The 17,434-nt window shown below is 38.3% G+C and overlaps 1 long non-coding RNA gene across 1 annotated transcript in view; it reads right to left on the bottom strand.

Annotated features, from left to right (window-relative positions):
* LOC103540681 (uncharacterized) overlaps positions 1 to 17,434 on the bottom strand; it is a 314,942-nt gene that overhangs the window by 66,339 nt on the left and 231,169 nt on the right. The gene's annotated exons all lie outside the window — the stretch shown is intronic.

The raw sequence follows: 17,434 nt of genomic DNA on the forward strand, positions 1-17,434 counted from the left end.
TTTTTTTCCTGTCATTCATTTATAAAAACTTGTTCAAGTTTTTCCTTTTATTTCTTTTACTTTTAATGTGCAGATACAGATTTCCATTTGAGATGTTTTAGTATCAGATTATTTATAAACTTCTGATGATGTGTGGATTCCTGTAGTCAGGGTTATTATAGATGGATGTGTGGATTGTGCACTGCACAACCCTAGAGAATATCCACTCACAAAATTGTCCATTTGATAAACAACTAGTTTTTTAAAATTTTAGTCACTATTTCACATTTTAACGAACTTTTGGGACTGGTTTATATTTGGGACAAATAGTGATATTTAAGAAGATACATTGATCTCAATAATTTAGAAAATGATTCACTTAATTCCTCTGGAGTGAATTAGTCTATTTCTCAAATTTCTTTTTATTTCCAACAACTAAAATAAATTTTCTTGTTTGTTTTTTTCTTAGATTATGCACAAACACTGATAGTAAAAGAAAAATAAATTTAATTTAAAGAGGTCAAACAGTACAGAAAGTGAAAATTTCCTGAAATGCTACCATTTGATTAAGTTTCCACTTCCAGACATACTACCCTGTTCCCTAGCAACAAGATCAACAATCTGTACATATTCTTCCACATATTTCTCCCTGCTCATAAAATCATTAAAAAATGCGGTGGTAACGAGAAGTGGCATTTTTTTGTTGTTTCATGAAAATGGGATCATCTAATACATATGTATTTCCCTTCCCTTATTTTTCTTATTTAATGATATATCTTGAAAATATCTTCAAATTGACTGTTAAAGATCTATTTCATTCCTTTTAGTGGTTGCATAATATTCTCCCATATGGATTACCAAATTTTATTTCTTCTTCTATTAATAGATGTTTATTTTGTTTCCAATTTTGTTGACGACTGCAAAAAATACAACACTAAATAACAAGTACACATATCCTTACATATACTGCTGTTCTTATTCCGATAATTGGTGGTGTTGAATATTTGTGCTTTTTAATTTTAGCAGATATTGCTATGAATCCAATTCTCAAGCATACGAGGATCTATATCTAGGCTCTCTATTCTGTTTCAATGATTTGTCTATACCTATGCCATTACCATAAAGTTTTGATTCCATGAATTCATAGAATGTTTGAATATTTGATATTTGATCAAGTATTTGGATATTTAATAAAGCAAGCATTATCTCACCATTCTTTTTCATAATTTTCTTGGCTATTTGGACATTTTTTTTTTTAAGATTTTTTTATTTTTTCCTTTTTCTCCCCAAAGCCCCCCAGTACATAGTTGTATATTCTTCGTTGTGGGTCCTTCTAGTTGTAGCATGTGGGACGCCACCTCAGTGTGGCTTGATGAGCAGTGCCATGTCCATGCCCAGGATTCGAACCAACGAAACACTGGGCCGCCTGCAGCGGAGTGCACGGACTTAACCACTCGGCCACGGGGCCAGCCCCTGCTATTTGGACATTTTTAATCTCCCAAATGATTTTCAACATACTGCTATCTAATTCCAACAAACTACAAATCCATAGGTATTCTAAATAAATTTCATCTAATTCATTTGTTTTATGGAAATATTTATTTTAAGAGTTATTAAAACATCCCATGCAAGAACACAGAACTTCTTTCCAAGTGACCAGATCTTGTTTATGTCCTTCAGTAAGATTTTATCACTTTCTGCATTTAGGTCTCATGCTTTTCTTGTTAAGTTTTTATCTAAGTATTATATAGTTTTTGACAAACTTCCTATACTTAGAAATAGCATCTGTTTCCTATAAAGCTTGGTCATTATCATTATGAACTTCCAAGAATTTTCAATTTCATGCACAAGTAAATTACTGTGTAGCAAATTATCCTAAACTGTAGTGTCTTAAAACAAGTACCATTCTATCTTATCTCATGATTTTGTGGGTCAGAAATTCCAGAAGGGCTCAGTTGGCCAAGTCTATTGTTGGCATGGTGTTGACTAGCATCATGCAGTATTTTCAGTTTTCACCTGAAAAGAGGGCTGATTTTGAGGATCCATGAAGCTTGTCACCTTGACAAGGATGGTTGGAAGCCTGGGCTGAACTGGGCTCTCTTCCTGTCTTTACATTCTCAGCACCTTTCCACATGAATTATCTAGAAGGATAGTTGAACTTCTTACATGACGTGTGGTCTCCAAGAGACCAGAATCGAAGCATGTAGTCCTCTTAGAAGGCCAGGCCCCAAACTGGCATAGCATTGATTCTGACACTCTATTGGTCAAGGGGTTGCAGGCCAGTCTCAATTTAAGGGGGAGGTAAATAAATCTGAGTTCTCAATATGAAAGGTGTCAAAGAATTTCTGACCATCTTTCATCCACCATGCCAATCCTTTATTTATCCAAATAAATTAAAAGCAAAAGCAAAATCTTACCTCCAATTTATTATCACAATCATTTTCTTAAGAAAATACATTTTAACATGTACACACAAAAGAAAAAAGAAGATTCAGAAAAAAATATTTTAAACTGAAGAAGTTAGATTTAGAGAAAACAAACTGTATTGTTCTCATTATTTATATTTTTCACAGTTTGGGGAAATCTGCCCAGTTTGGGGAATGAATGAGAGATCTGGAAGACTTAATATTGCTTTGAGAATATCCTGATGAGGTGAGGAAGAGATGTGTAGATTTCAAGTTCTAAATGTAATTCTTTGCTCCTAGTTCCAAATTTCTCCTGCTATCTCAAGCCTGATAAAGCCATTTCTAACCCATACAGAAATAAAGCCAAAATTAAGGTACCCAATTCAGCCTCCTTCTGAGGTAAGTGCCTCTGTAGCTCTTGTGATAATCTGATCCTGTCCAGGTCTCCAACACCATGTGTCAGCTCAATGCAAAGGAAGAATTTAGCATGGGATGAAACTCTGCTTCTAGACTCATCTTAATGGTTGTGGCTGGAGGAAGGCATTTATAGAGCTTACCACTACTGTCTCCCATTTTTACCTACTGAGCATAGCAGGTGGGCCTGGTACAAGGATGTAACTCTTGACCTAGCAAACACAAATTCTACAGAAATGAAACTCAGATGATTACTGGAGTGTCACTAGGATAAGTAATATCATGGTGGATATGACTACATAAACATTACTAAAAATCACTGAAAATATGGATACACTGCCTATTACTACACTGTCCTATCACTAAATCACAATATGGGAAAATAGATACATCTAAAAAAATTCTGGGAACTATTATGGTTTTAGTGAGGCACTTTGGGGTAAGCAGATGCTCTGTTGGTCACAAGTAAAAGAACATGCAATTTAAATCAGCTTATATAGTAAAAAGAGTTTATTGGCTGACCTAAATGATAATTTGAGAGATAGGGTAGTGTGTCAGTTAGGGCACTTTTGGTTACAGGTAATGAAAACCCCAATCCAACTGACTTAACAAAGAAAATATATCATCTATATAACCAGGAATCTCAAGATAGGGTATCTCTTTGTTGCTGTTAGTGCCCTTGAGTCAATTCCAACTCCTAGTGACCCTGTGTAGAGCAGAGCAGAAACGCTGCCCAGTCTTTTTATGCCATCCTCTCACCTTCTGGTGCTATATCAGACAATGCTCTGCCGCTATTGATAAAGTTTTCACAGTCAATTTTTTTGGAAATGGGTGGCCAGGTCCTTCTTTCTAGTCTGTCTTAGTCTGGGAGCTCCACTGGAACGTGTCCACCACAGGTGACACTGCTAGTATTTGAAATACTGGTGGTATAGCTTTCAGCATCACAGAGACACACAGCTGCCATAGTATGACAAACAACAGATGGGTGGTGTGTTTCCCGACTGGGAAATAAACCCAAGCTGTGGTAATGAGAGCATCAAACCTTAACCAACAGACCACCAGAGCTGGTTAGGGTTGATTAATTCAGTAGGTCAATTCCATCATCAAAAATAGTGATTCCTTTTGTCTTTCTACCACGTCATCATCATGTCAGCATTCTTCTCAGCTAACTCCTTTTGCAGTCCCAAAATGGCAACCACAATATCCAACAGTCACATGTAGACACAATAAGGTCCAATCAATGAAGGGGATCTGTGCAAACCTTGTGTCGCTTTGGAAAAGTGAAAAATCCTTTCCCAGACTCCTGAGCACTTATTCGAGTTCAATGATATAAAAAATCTCTCTCTCTATAGCTCTTTTGAAAGAATTCATTCATTCATTCAACAAATAAATATTGAGTGCCTTCTATACCCCAGGTACTGTTCTAGTGTCTGAAAAAAACAACAGAAAGCAAAAAAAAAAAAAAGTCCCTTCCTTCAAAGAGCTTACATTCTTGTACAAAAAAATAGAAAATTAAAAATAAATATGGCAGAAGACATGGAAACAATCCAAATGCCCATCAACTGATGATTGGATAAAGAAGATGTGGTATATATACATACAATGCAATACTACTAAGCCATAAAAAAAAATACAAAAGCATCCCATTTGCAACAATATGGATAGCCCTGGAGGGTATTATGCTAAGCGAAATAAGCCAGACTGAGAAACACCATATGATTTCACTCATATGTTGAATGTAAACAAACACATGGACAAAGAAAATAGTTCAGTGGTTACCAGGGGGTGGGGAATGGGAGGTGGACACAGGGAGTGAAGGAGAGCACTTATGTGGTAACAGACAAGAAATAATGTATAACTGAAATTTCACAAGGATGTAAACTATTATGAACTCAATAAAAAAATTAAAAAATAAATACGGTAGGTGGTGGTAAATGCTATGGAGAAAAATTAAAGCAGGGAAAGAGGAAAGGAAGTAAAGTTTGGGCACAAAGTACAGCTTGTTATTTCATATGGGATTGTCAAGAAAGTCCTCTCTGATAATGTGATATTTGAAAATAGGCTTGAAAGAAGTAAGAGTGTCAGATGATAGATAGGTAGATAGATAAATACATATATACATACATAGATGATAGACAGTTGGGAGCAGCAAGTGTAAAGGTCCTGAGGCAAGAGCATGCTTGTTTAAGGAACAGCAAAGAGAGCATACAATCCAAGCAGAGTGTTCAAGAGGAAGAATGATAAAAGATGAGGTCAGAAAACTGTTGAGGAGTAGGAAACACATTATATTGGGCCCTAAAGACCATCTTCAACTCTGGCTTTTATTTGAGTGAAATGGGAAGTCATTTAAAGGTTTTAAGCAAAGGAGTGAAATGTCTGACTATAGTATTAAAAGAGTCATTCAAGCTTCCATGTGGCAAATAAACCATAGGGAGTTGGAATTGGAAGCAAGGAGACCAGTTTAGAGACTCTGCATGTGAGAGATGTGGTGGTTTGGACCAGCGTCATCAAGGTAGGGATGATGAGAAGTGGTCAGATTCTGCATATATGTTGGTAGTAGACTTGGCAGGATTTGATAATGGATTGAACGTAGGATGCAAGACAAAAAGAACAGTCGAGAATGATACCAATTTTTCTAGCCTGGGCAATCATAAGAATGGAGTTTCCATTTTCAGAGATTAGGGTGAGTACAGAAAGAGAAGGTTTATGGTGGAGGGGCTTGCGGACATCTAATCCAGTGGTTTGGTTTTATAAACATTTGAGATGCTTATAGTTATCCAGGTGAGGATATTGAGTGTAGAGCTCAGAAGAGATGTCTAGGTTTGAAACAAATTTGAGAATCCTCAGCAAATAGATACTATTTAGAGCCACAAAACTGGATAAGATTACCCAGGATGATGGTGTACGTGGAAAAGAGAAGTCTAGGGACTAAACTCAGGGACACTGCAATACTTAGAGGTCAGGTAAATGAGGAAACACCAGAAAACAAGTTGAGAAATAACATCCAGTGAGGTAGGAGGACAATCCAAAGTGAGTGGTTTCCTAGGAGATAAGTGAAGTTCTTCAAGGCATAAGAAATGATAAATTGGGCCAAATAAGATGATTGAGAATGGACCATTGGATCTGGCAATGCAGAGTGGTAAAGAGAAAAAGCTAGCTGGTATGGAGAGGAAGACAAGAGGATACTGCAAACAGAGACGGTTCTTTTTTGGAGGTTTGATGAAAAGGGAAGTAGAGAAAAGGACAGAGACGCTTCTTTTTTGGAGGTTTGATGAAAAGGGAAGTAGAGAAAAGGAGACAGTCCCTGGAAAGAAATGGAGGTCAAGGAAAGTTTATTTTTGAGATAGAAAATATTAACAGTAGGTTTCTACGCTGACATGAATAATTCAAGAGAGAAGGGAAATTTGACAACAAAGTGAGACATGAGAGAATTGCTGTAATGATATCCTTGAGTAGGTGAGAAAGACTACAATCCAGTGGAGGAGCTGGCTTCCCACAGACAGCTGATCCATAGCAATGAGAGGGAAAACAGACTACATGGGCACAGATACAGGGGTAGTAGATGTGATAGCGGAGAAAAGAGAGAGAAAGACAAGAAAGCTCTGGCAATTTGAGAAAGGAGGAACCATAAAATAGTCATCAAAGAGAGTGGAAAGGCTAATAGTCAAGGAAACACAGTAGAATTACCAAATAGCTGAGGGCCAGCGTGAGGTTATGGTCATGATTTACAAATCAAATCAATCAGCAATTTGTGGTTTTCTCCAGCTATGTTCAGCTGCCTGAGTACAGTCAGGGAGTAGACAAAGTTGGGTTTCATCCATGTAGAGGTTTTGCTGGCAAGTGCAAGGGAGGGAGAAAGGGGCAAGGGAATATATGGAAGATACATGAGGAAGTAATTTTAATGCTATATCATGAAATCTAAATAGACATGGAGAAAACATGACGTGTGCACAAGGGTGGTGGTTCAGGGCAATAAGGTAACGTGTTCAATTGTAGGTCTGCGTTTAATCATTAAATTTTTGAAATGAGTTTACAGGATGGATTAAGCTGGAATGATATCGAGTTGGCATAAAATGGGATAATTGAAAGAGATTATGAATCCGGTACAGTTATTGGTAATGACAAAGTCCATGGTCAGACCATGGAAGTGGGTATCTCATTTAGAGTAGAGGAGAAGAGATGAAAGAATAGAGTGTCCAGGGAATTAGATGGGTCGTCCATGTAGTTACTCAGTTTGCCAATAATTAAACAGAAGTAAGGTTAGAGAGAGTAACAGTAAACTAACTGCTAATATGTTCATATTTTCAAGGAATGAAGGGGAATGACTTTAATAATGAGTCTTTCCAAGTATTTCTTATTAATCAAATCAGGAGATATTCCAGTGCTAAACCAATCACTGTAGCAAAGGTAATGAAATACACAACTGGCTTAATCTGACTATGGTCTACTCCTAGAGAGGGGGAGTAGTCCCATACAAAGAGCATGGCCAAGAAAGATAGAGGAACATTTCTCCAAAAGAAATTAGAGATACTATTACTGTAATGAAGGGGAAATGGATTCTGGATAGCAAATAGTAGGTATACACAACGATTGCTAGGACAATACCTACGATACTAAATCTTGATTTAGTTTTGTTTTTGTTTTTCTTGGATTTTCTGATTAGATAGTAGATGATAGATAGATAGATAGACAGACAGATAGAAATAATGATATGCTATGGCCAAAATCCTCAAAAACGTATTCAATGGTTACACTATGATTAGCCTATACTTACTAATAGAGAAAAGAAAGACAAATAACGCTATGTATTCTCTAACTGTTGCTACATATTTTTCTTAAGGAACAGTCTAGATTCCTATTGGTTTTGTAATCCACATGGCTTTACTAGGACCTAATTACTTACCCAAAGGTGGTATGAAGAGTCTCAGGCTCACTACGGTTCCCCTGGAAACTTTTATGGCAGCCAGTTTAGGAAAGGATCATCGATGTTGCTCTGAACATTTTAAGAGTTTCTTTAACCCAGAAGGCACAGGGCATTATCTGATGAAATTTGACACTGATTTCTTGGTTATTAAGTCTAAAGAGATAAAGTTTTCTTGACATGGAGAAAATCTGAGGGCAAACAGATTACTTCCCCATATGACTAACATCAGAAACTCATAAGAAAGTACATGGCTTAGCATGTGAAATTCAGATGTTTATAATTTTTGCTAAATGAATCCTCAACTGTCTCTCAGTCCCAAGGCAATATAACCTCGTTACTTCTTAGCTGGGGCTTTTTACTTCTTCATTACTTTGAAAGAAAGAACTCTCCTCTTACCATTAGATATAAAATGGAAGTACCATTAATTGCTTGCCTTGGGCACCTTACCCAATGCATGCAAAAATGCAGTTCTTTTGAGTTCAGTCATAGAATAATGTAAAGTAAAACCACAAGCCGTGAACGGACAGATCATCACTTCTGGGTGGTACACCAACATATGATTCTTGCCCTTCAACTCCTCAGGCTAGTTTCAGAAAAAGCACTGGAGGCGGCTTTGCTGCCAGTTCCTAGTAGGACATTGTGTGTTTTACAAAGAGTACCTGTGCAACAAGCCTACAGATCATCTGCCTAATCAATTGTTTTTGAAGGTTCCCACTGTCAACTTATTTTGAGCCTGACATTAACACCTTCAAAATTAAATGGCCAATTTGGAAGTAGCTTAATGATAACCAGCTGTGAACAATAATAATAATAATAATAACAAATAATAATCCTCAGGTCAATTTAAATCGAAACTTAGACATTTTTCAAAAAGTTTGACTTTGTTTTCCTCCAAATAATACGTTTTCTCACCTCTGCATGCTCTATTTCTGTCCAGAATCTAACATTCAACATCATTTAGAAGTCTGCTTTGGTACAACCATGCTACTGTGGCTGGATATAGATAATATCTACTCCTGATTTGCAAGGTGACCTTCCAAATGATTTAACTTCCAGAGTTTAGTATCCCCAGCCAAAGAATGGTTAATAATGCCCACCCACAGCTTGCTGAAGTGAAGGCACTGGTCTAGTGTCACATGAAGGTAAGTTCACATTTCAGCTCTGCCATCTACTGGTTGTATGGCCTTGAGCAAGCTACTCGACCTCTCTGAATCTTGGGTTTCTCATAGTGTCACTGTGAAGTTGTGGACTTACGTGATATATGAGGTCACTAACTCAATGCCTGGCATGCTGTAGACACTCAACAAATATTAAGTACCGAATATCTGAGAGTACCATGTAACTACAAAAAAGAATCACTGAGAGTTCTCAGTAGACCACTTTGATCCAAAAAGTTCATAGAGGGAGCTGGGGTTACTAATGACCACGTCAGTTCTCCCCTAGGGAGGGAGAGACAGAGTGTACAGAAAACATGTTTATCCCTGGTTTTACAGCCTCTGAGGTATTTTCAGTGACCAGCTTTGCTGTGAATCCAAACGGCTGCATATGTCTGTCAGATGGATGGGGGCCACTGTCCTGAGACAGGAAGATGCATCAGGCTCGGCTTTCAATGAGCCTGGAAAGGGGAAAGGAGACTCCTAATACAGAGAGTGTCTGACAGCAACACAATCCAGCCATCATCAGTCATGTAAACCTCATCAGTCCAGGAAGCACGTGTTCACTCCAAGCTCACGAACTTCTAGACCTGCTCAATCAAGACTGCTAAACTTTCTTGGCTTCACTTCCTGCAAAATGAAATCCTTCCAGCTGTGAATCTTTAGAATTGCAGGTTAATTCCTTACACTTGGCAGAATCATTAGGAAGGCAATCTTGAATAGGGGAAAGAGCTAACATTAAAAGTATAAGATGCAGCCCAAGAGGGATATCAATTGATGCTATCTCCTGTTTTTATCCTTGGTCCAGTCTCAGTTGTAAGTACACTTAAAGCATGGATGTGGGACTGTGTAGGATCGTGTTTTCTGCCCCATCACATCCTATTACTAACTTTGAAAGCCCACATAAATGCCACCTTCTCCATTGAACTTCTCAAGATCCTTCCAAATGAATGTCATCTCTGCCTCCTCTGAACATCTCTTTAAGTCACACATATTTTTCCTTACATATAAGAAGTAGGGTATAGTGAGCAAGAGAAAGGAGCTAGAAGTCCAACAATCTTGGTTCAAATTCTGCCTCTATCATTACTTGCTGTATGGCTCAAACTTGCTGAGCCTTCATTAATTACATCATCTTCAAAATGTGAGAGGTGATGTCGCATACATAGAGTTATCATGAACATTAAATAAAATCATGCATGTAAAACACTGAGCGGACCCATAGTGAGGCTCAAAACATGGTGGTGGTTGTATTGTCAAGGTTGTCTTTAGTGCTATCATTCTTATCCCCTACCATGATGGAAGCTCACAGGGAACAGGGACGGGGTTTCATACTGCACCGCTGCCTTTGGAAGATCTGGCTCAAAATAACTACTTGGAAAGTGTTTGTCAAACAAATTTAAATTGAGTATTTATAGCCGTTTGTTTTAGTCAGGAAGTTTTTGATTGTAACTGATGGAGACCATAATCAAACTCACGAAGGCAAATGGGAAATTTATAAGAACAATACTGAATTTATCTCACAAAATTGAAGGATATCTAAAAAACCAAAATTAGAGAAAGGCAGAAATGTACCTGGAACAGCTGGAACCAAGGACTTGAATGTGTCAATGACTCACTCTCACTCCCCTTTTTTACTCTCTCTGAGTCTCCACTTTAGTTTCAACCACCAAAATCTGGCTTCCTTCACATGGAAGGAAAGTGGGCACCAAGGGAGCCTGAGTTTTACAAACTGTGGTTCCCATCCCCAGGGAGGAAGTGACTCATTTCCTCTCTCCCTTTCACAAAAGTCCCAGGGGAAGATTCCTATTGACTGAGCTTTGGCCATGATCACTGTCTGGCCTTGTGGTCAGAGTGAAGCAGAGTCACGGAAGAACAAGGCAGCTTCTGAGTAACTACATGGCTGGAGCTGAGGAAGATGCAGTCCCCAGAGAAGGAGAACTCTGGTCCTGGAGGAGGGGAGAGTACAGGATGGAAGAGACCACCTGGATGTGCATTAGACTACGCTCACTGGGTGCCACAATGTTCTTGAAACAAAATTAAGTTAATTCTAATGTACTCTCATTATTTTAATGTTTATATGCATGCAGTTTTTGGAGGAGTGGAATGCAGTAAGGGTCCAGGACTAAGGAATGTGTCTTCAAAACGATATTGGTACTTTTTAAGAAATAACAGTATATGCTTAAAGTTTTAAAAAATGATATTATCATACAAATAAATCACATAAGCCAACTTAAATGAATCTTTTGACTAGAACAATATGCCTATGTGTGGGCTGATCCACATAACTCTGCCACCAAAAAATATAAAATATCCCAATGTTTTCATACTGATAAACATTTAAAAGTGGCTAGATTTTTCTTTTCCTTCTTATTTTTTCAGAGTAGGTGTATTGACCTAAATCTGGTGTTCTAAATGATAGATGCCTACTCTAGGTATGACCAATAGGAAATTAACAAGGTAAGGAAAGGAGAGGGAAAAGGGATTTTATTTTATTTTTTCATAATAACAAAAGCTGTACCTCATTTTTCATTCCACTCAAAATAAATCATCAAAGAAACCATCCTATAGTTTAAGCAATAGTACCCATGACCTCCTTTCAATAAATGGCTTGGACCTCACCACAAAATCAGACAACAGTAATATGACATTTTAAGACAGAACTAAGAGAAATCAACCTTATCAAGAAACTAATGGGAACAGAGGAGCTGCTGTTGTCACTGTAATTGAATGACATTCTACCCCACCGCTACTTGGCATCTGAAGTTGAGGTTTGCCCCCATTTGCAGGCCAGTGGTAATCCCAGCTTGCCTGGTGTATCAAAGTCTTGGCAGAAAAAAGATGGCACTCTTAAATTGAGCTATGTGAAGAGAATTTAATAAAAGGCTATTTCCTATTTATGAAGAGGCAATAGGGAAAACTCAAGGAAGAGTGTGGTAACCCAGGGCTGGTGTATACTGTGTACCATAACTTTCCTAGGGAGGCCTGAAGGGATGAGGGAAAAGTGTGGTTATTGGAAGCAAAGACAGAGAAGGCTGTGCGGGAGGGACACCTGACAGAGCTCTGGCCCCCCAGTGGCCACCCTATGTAGAGACAACCAGGGGAACACTGCCTCACTCCCTTCCTTCCATGGATCTCCTGCTGGGGCTCCAATTGGACAATCTGACCTGAAGCCAGAGTATAAGGAAGCCAGCTGATAGAGTTCTTACAGGTCAGCCTCCCAGGACTCAGAGCAGCGCAGGGAATGGTGGACGGTGGACCCCAGGACTCCAGGAACAGACCCCATATACACATGGCTCTCTGACTGGGTCACATCCACACTTTGATTCTCACTCATTCTGATCATCCCTGCCACACGGTAAGAGATTTACAGGAAACTCAAAACCTCCCATAACTTAATATCCTACAAGCTCTAGGAGAAAGCTGAGAACACTCCCTGCTTTAGTCCAGCGATTTAGCAAGAGCCCTTTTGGCTCCCTCCTTCCTTGGAGAACTGAGCTGTCCACTGAGCATTATTAGTGCAACATTAGCAGCCAGGGTGGTGGGCAGCTGGCTGCTTCTGAGAGCTCTTCAGGACAACAGCTTTTGTGGCATTAGGGCCAGATTCTACCAAGCCCACACGTTCTATCCCAGTGTTACAGCACAAGTTTAACTGCACAGTTTCCAGGGATCAAGTTCTAATCCCTGCTCCTGTGGTGTGAGGTGTTGACAGAATTACAACCTCTTTGTTCAGGGTTTCTGAAAATTCTCACAAGGGAACCAGTGGGACTACAAATCAGGGAGTAGAGATGGGCTGCCTTATGAGTCTCAGTGTCTCCTTATGCAGATTCCAGAGTGCCTTTCTGGAATATGAAATTCAAGCCACAAGTGTGGCTAACATAAATTTTCCCATCTCGTGGGGAAGAATTTAAATTGCTATAGCAAAACTAACACATGTAGTACCAAACTATAGAACACCTTGCCTCAACCATCAGTATTTGCTTCGTTCTATATGAATCTAGAAGTTAGCTTTGCTTCCCTCCCTTCCAGGAGTCTTCTCAGCTTCTCAGAATTCACACTAAACGTAAAAGATTAGAATATTCATTTCCAAATGAACCTTATGGATAATTCAGTAACAAAGTCAGTTCACCATTGTGGTCACAATTCAGATAAAACACTGCACTCAAAAAGAAAGAGAAGAAAGACAAGGAAACACATGTCTGACTATGATTTACAAAGCTGCACGCTGGATTCTTTCCTGCTCACAGTGATCGTGTGAGGTAGCAGCCAGGTGTTATTACTGTTCCTGTTTTTAGGCAAGATTAATTGACACTTGCCAGCGTCATGGAGTTTTCACGTGGCAGTACCTCACTTGGAGCTCAGGTGTTTGACTATAAATGTCATGATCTTTCCATCGTTCTATGCTCCTTTTGCGGAATTAGAACTACAGTCGACTAATGCAGCATCTCCTTGGGGCGGCAGTGTCACCGAAGCCAACTCATAACTAAACAAATGAATGATTTCAGCAAATTTGGGTCTTCATCACGTAGACCTATTTACACAGTATCACAAAAACAGAATAAAAATCCTATATCATCCAAACGTTTTGCCTCTATCACACTGAACAGTCTGATATTTGAGAACCAGGCATCTCCATGTGGACAACACATTTGACCGGCATAATGGAGTTCTTTTTACTCTTCACTTTTGCCATGGCATGACAGAGAGAAGTTCAGTTTGATTGTACTTACATGATTTTCCTCTATGATCTGAGTATGGAATTTTTTAGCACAGTCAGAACTTTCAACCCTTGGAAACCCTAACCAAGAATCCTAGGGAAATTTCCAGGTTTGCTCAGACTTTGAGAAATTCTAATTCTAATGTACATGACCAGATAAGGACAATATGTATGTATCACCTGCACTGTGCCTGCAACAAAGGAGGCCCTTAGTTGGAAATTAATCTGAATAGTTTATTAGGGTTTTTTGCCTGGTCAACACACCATTTCACATTATATCTGGAGAATAAAAAAACAGTGATTTATTCTTTTTCTCTCTACTTTAAAAGGCCATCATCTTCATTAAGATATAATGGATTGGGAAGGGAATATATGTTTCAATAATAAAATAATAATAAAATAATAATAAAACATATAATAATAGCAAAGAAATGTATGTGCAAAGCATAAATTCAGTAGAGGTAGATTTATCTTTCAAGACTGCTTCTTACTCCTTATAAATTTATCAGATACTAAAGCAGTCTGAATTTATTAGTAAATGTGATTTAGTTTGCACATGATTTAGAGTGAAGAAAACATTATTTTACAATTTTTCCTCGATGATGAGTGTTCGGTGGGGGAACTGGCTCATTTCGTTACCTGATTCTATTTCTATAATAACACGAATCCTGCCTCTATGATCAATGGTAAATTCTCCTTCACAGCCTTCTGTTTTCCTTTGGTGCAAGGCACATGTGTATATATATGTGTAGTGCTGTAAGATTATGTGACTTAGGCACACAAGCCTAAGAATCATTGATCCTGTTTCACTCTAACTGTGAGAGATTTAGAGACCCCTGACAGTCCTATTTTTCATAACCCTCTGCTTTCTCTTTGTTGAATAGGCCTGCATTTTCTTTCCAGCAGCTTTTTTGCCACTGTGCTCTGTGAAGGTGAAATATCCCTACATGTTCTTCAAAAAAATTCTCTTTTCAATAATTTCCTATTGAAATTGGTTGGTTCATTAAGTTGACTTATTGCATTTTTCTCTCTAGATTTTCTTCAAACTCTGTACTCTTTCACATTTCGTTTTCCATCTTATTTTTGGAACAGCTCCACTCAGTTTCCAATCTTATCTTCTTGTTAAATAGGCTTATCTTTTCTACTTGTAAGGAAAGAGTATGAAGAAAAAAAAATTCAGTGTGAAATAGTATCCCAGAGAATAAACAGAAGCAACCAATTAAGGTAATCGATTATACTAGCATTTTGACCCTTGAAAAATAGTGGGGTTTAACTGAGAGTCACTCACAGTGACTAGGCAGGCAGAACACCATGCCTTCCCATCCTACTTTTGCCAGAACCAGTCTGCTTTTAGCTGATATCCATTGCTTTAAAAAATTTAGCAATCTAGAAAATGTACACAAAAAATGGCTGGTGTACAGTATGTCACATCACTATCACTTGCAAATGGACACTTCATCCTTCTCCTCTTTCTCCTGCTTTTCCTCCTCCTCCCCCATGACATCCAGTATTCCACTTCTCAGTGAATGGCACCATCATCCATCCAGCCAGGATCCTGGGAGTCATCCTGCACCTCTCCTACCACCCCGCATCACCATCCAATCACCAAGCCCTATGCATGCCGCTTCTTTAATATCTTTTGAATTTGTCCAGATTTCTCCATCCCGATAATTACCACCTCTGTCTGAATAGGCACCCATCATCTGGTGACTGGACTATGGTAATAGCTGCATCCAGAGCTGCCCCCTCATTTTCCACTGTGCAAACAGTGATGGTTTAAAACGTAAATCCTGGCATGCTGCTCCTATGCTCAAAATCTTTCAACAGACTTTTTGCTCTCTTTCTCCATTGTCACTTGCAGTTTGAAAACAAGAAACAAAGAAGGAGCATTGGTACTTATTTCAGGAATTGGAGGTTAACTGAGTGACTATAAATTGATGTGGTATGTGTAATGGGCCAGGAGAAAAAGAAATCCTGTTCAGAAGAAGGAGGGTAAAGCAGCACAAAAATGAAGCAAGAAGTTAAATCCAATGCTGAGAAGAAGAAAAAAAAGACACCACTGAGAAGTCAATCTGAACCTAAAAGTCTAGATTAAAGTACAACAATGAAGACCTCCAGAAAGTGCTTTACAAAGAAAAAATGGAATAGATGGGTTATCCAATACATATATATGACCATGTTGAAAAGTACGAGGAAGAAATAGTAATAGATCTTTCTTTTAAGAAAACAGCAAAAGGAAGCAGTTGTTGATACTGGGAAGAACAACATTATGCAAAGAAGTAAATGCCATTCTACAACACTATTATGTCTCAAATGCAAACAACGTGAAATACTCATGAGACAAAAACTCTGAATAATGATTTAACCAAGCATCGTATCTATCCATAGTAGAAGGATGGGGGGGGGAAGGTATGAGGGAATGGGTCCTCATCTACCATACTTGGAAATCAATAGATAATGCCTCAAACAGAAAAAAGTTAAAACTTGTATTTCAAATATGGTATTTTAAAATATGCAGGCAAGTATGGAATAGAAAACTAAAAATAATTCTAAATGTTTGCCTCTGGAGGACTATAACTGAGGAACGGTAAGAAAGAGGACTTCAAGTTTTCATTAAATGTTGTAGCACAATATGGCTTTTTAAATTATGGTCATATGTTATTTTAAAGAAAATGTATGTAAATATTTAAAAATGATAATATTTAAAATGATAAAGTGGTAAAATACACAGCTAAAATATTAACCAAATAAAGTAATATGAATATCCGGCAAGATAGAGTTTTAAGCAAAAATGTTATTAGAAAAATGAAAGTTTTATTCAATGATGAAAGGAACAGCTCACAAGGAATTTATTACAATTCTGTACCTGCATCCCTCTAACAACGTTGATTCAGAATGTAGACAGTGAAATTTGACAGAATTACATGAAGAAATTAAAAATCCACAAGCAATTCAGAAGAGGAAAGGGGCAGAGAAACATGTACACTTAGTTTACGTGCCAGCAGTTTCAGTCCAGGGCATTTACCCACGAGAAACGTTTGTATATGATCATTCTTAGCATACTTATTCATATTAGCCAAAAGCTTGAAAAATGCCAATGTGCGTCCATCAACGAGTGAGTGGATAAACAAACTGTGGCAAATGCATAAATGGAAAGCTACTGCGAAATGAAAAGGAAATAGTTACTGATCCCTTTACGTTAATAAACCAAAAACGTCATTCTGAGCAAAAAAGCCAAACACAAAAGACCACACACTTTATGATTCATTTGTCTGAGATTACAGAATCCACAGAATTAATCTATAGTGACAGAAAGCAGATCACTGGTTTCCTGGAAATGTGGTAGATGTCGGGAGAGGGGCACACTGACAACAAAAGGGCACAAGGGAATTTTGGGGGTGACAGAATTTGGTGTGTTCTGTGGCTTGACTGGGATAGTTACACAGATACACACATTTGACAAGATTCTTTTATATACCTAGATGCCTTACTGCATGTAAATTGTAGTTCAATAAATTTGCCTTTAACTTTTTTTTTTAAAGATTTTATTTTTTTCCTTTTTCTCCCCAAAGCCCCCCAGTACATAGTTGTATATTCTTGGTTGTGGGTCCTTGTAGTTGTGGCATATGGGATGCCACCTCAGCGTGGCTCAAGGAGCAGTGCCATGTCTGCACTCAGGATTCGAACTGATGAAACACTGGGCCGCCTGCAGCGGAACGCACGAACTTAACCACTCGGCCATGGGGCCAGCCCCTGCCTTTAACTTTTTAAAGGAAGGGCATGTGTCTTTCTATAGCAGCTTGGGCTGCTGTAACAAATTACCACACACCTGATGGCTTAAACT

This window comes from Equus przewalskii, chromosome 22 (assembly GCF_037783145.1).
Source record: "Equus przewalskii isolate Varuska chromosome 22, EquPr2, whole genome shotgun sequence".
Taxonomy (NCBI): Eukaryota; Metazoa; Chordata; class Mammalia; order Perissodactyla; family Equidae; genus Equus; species Equus przewalskii.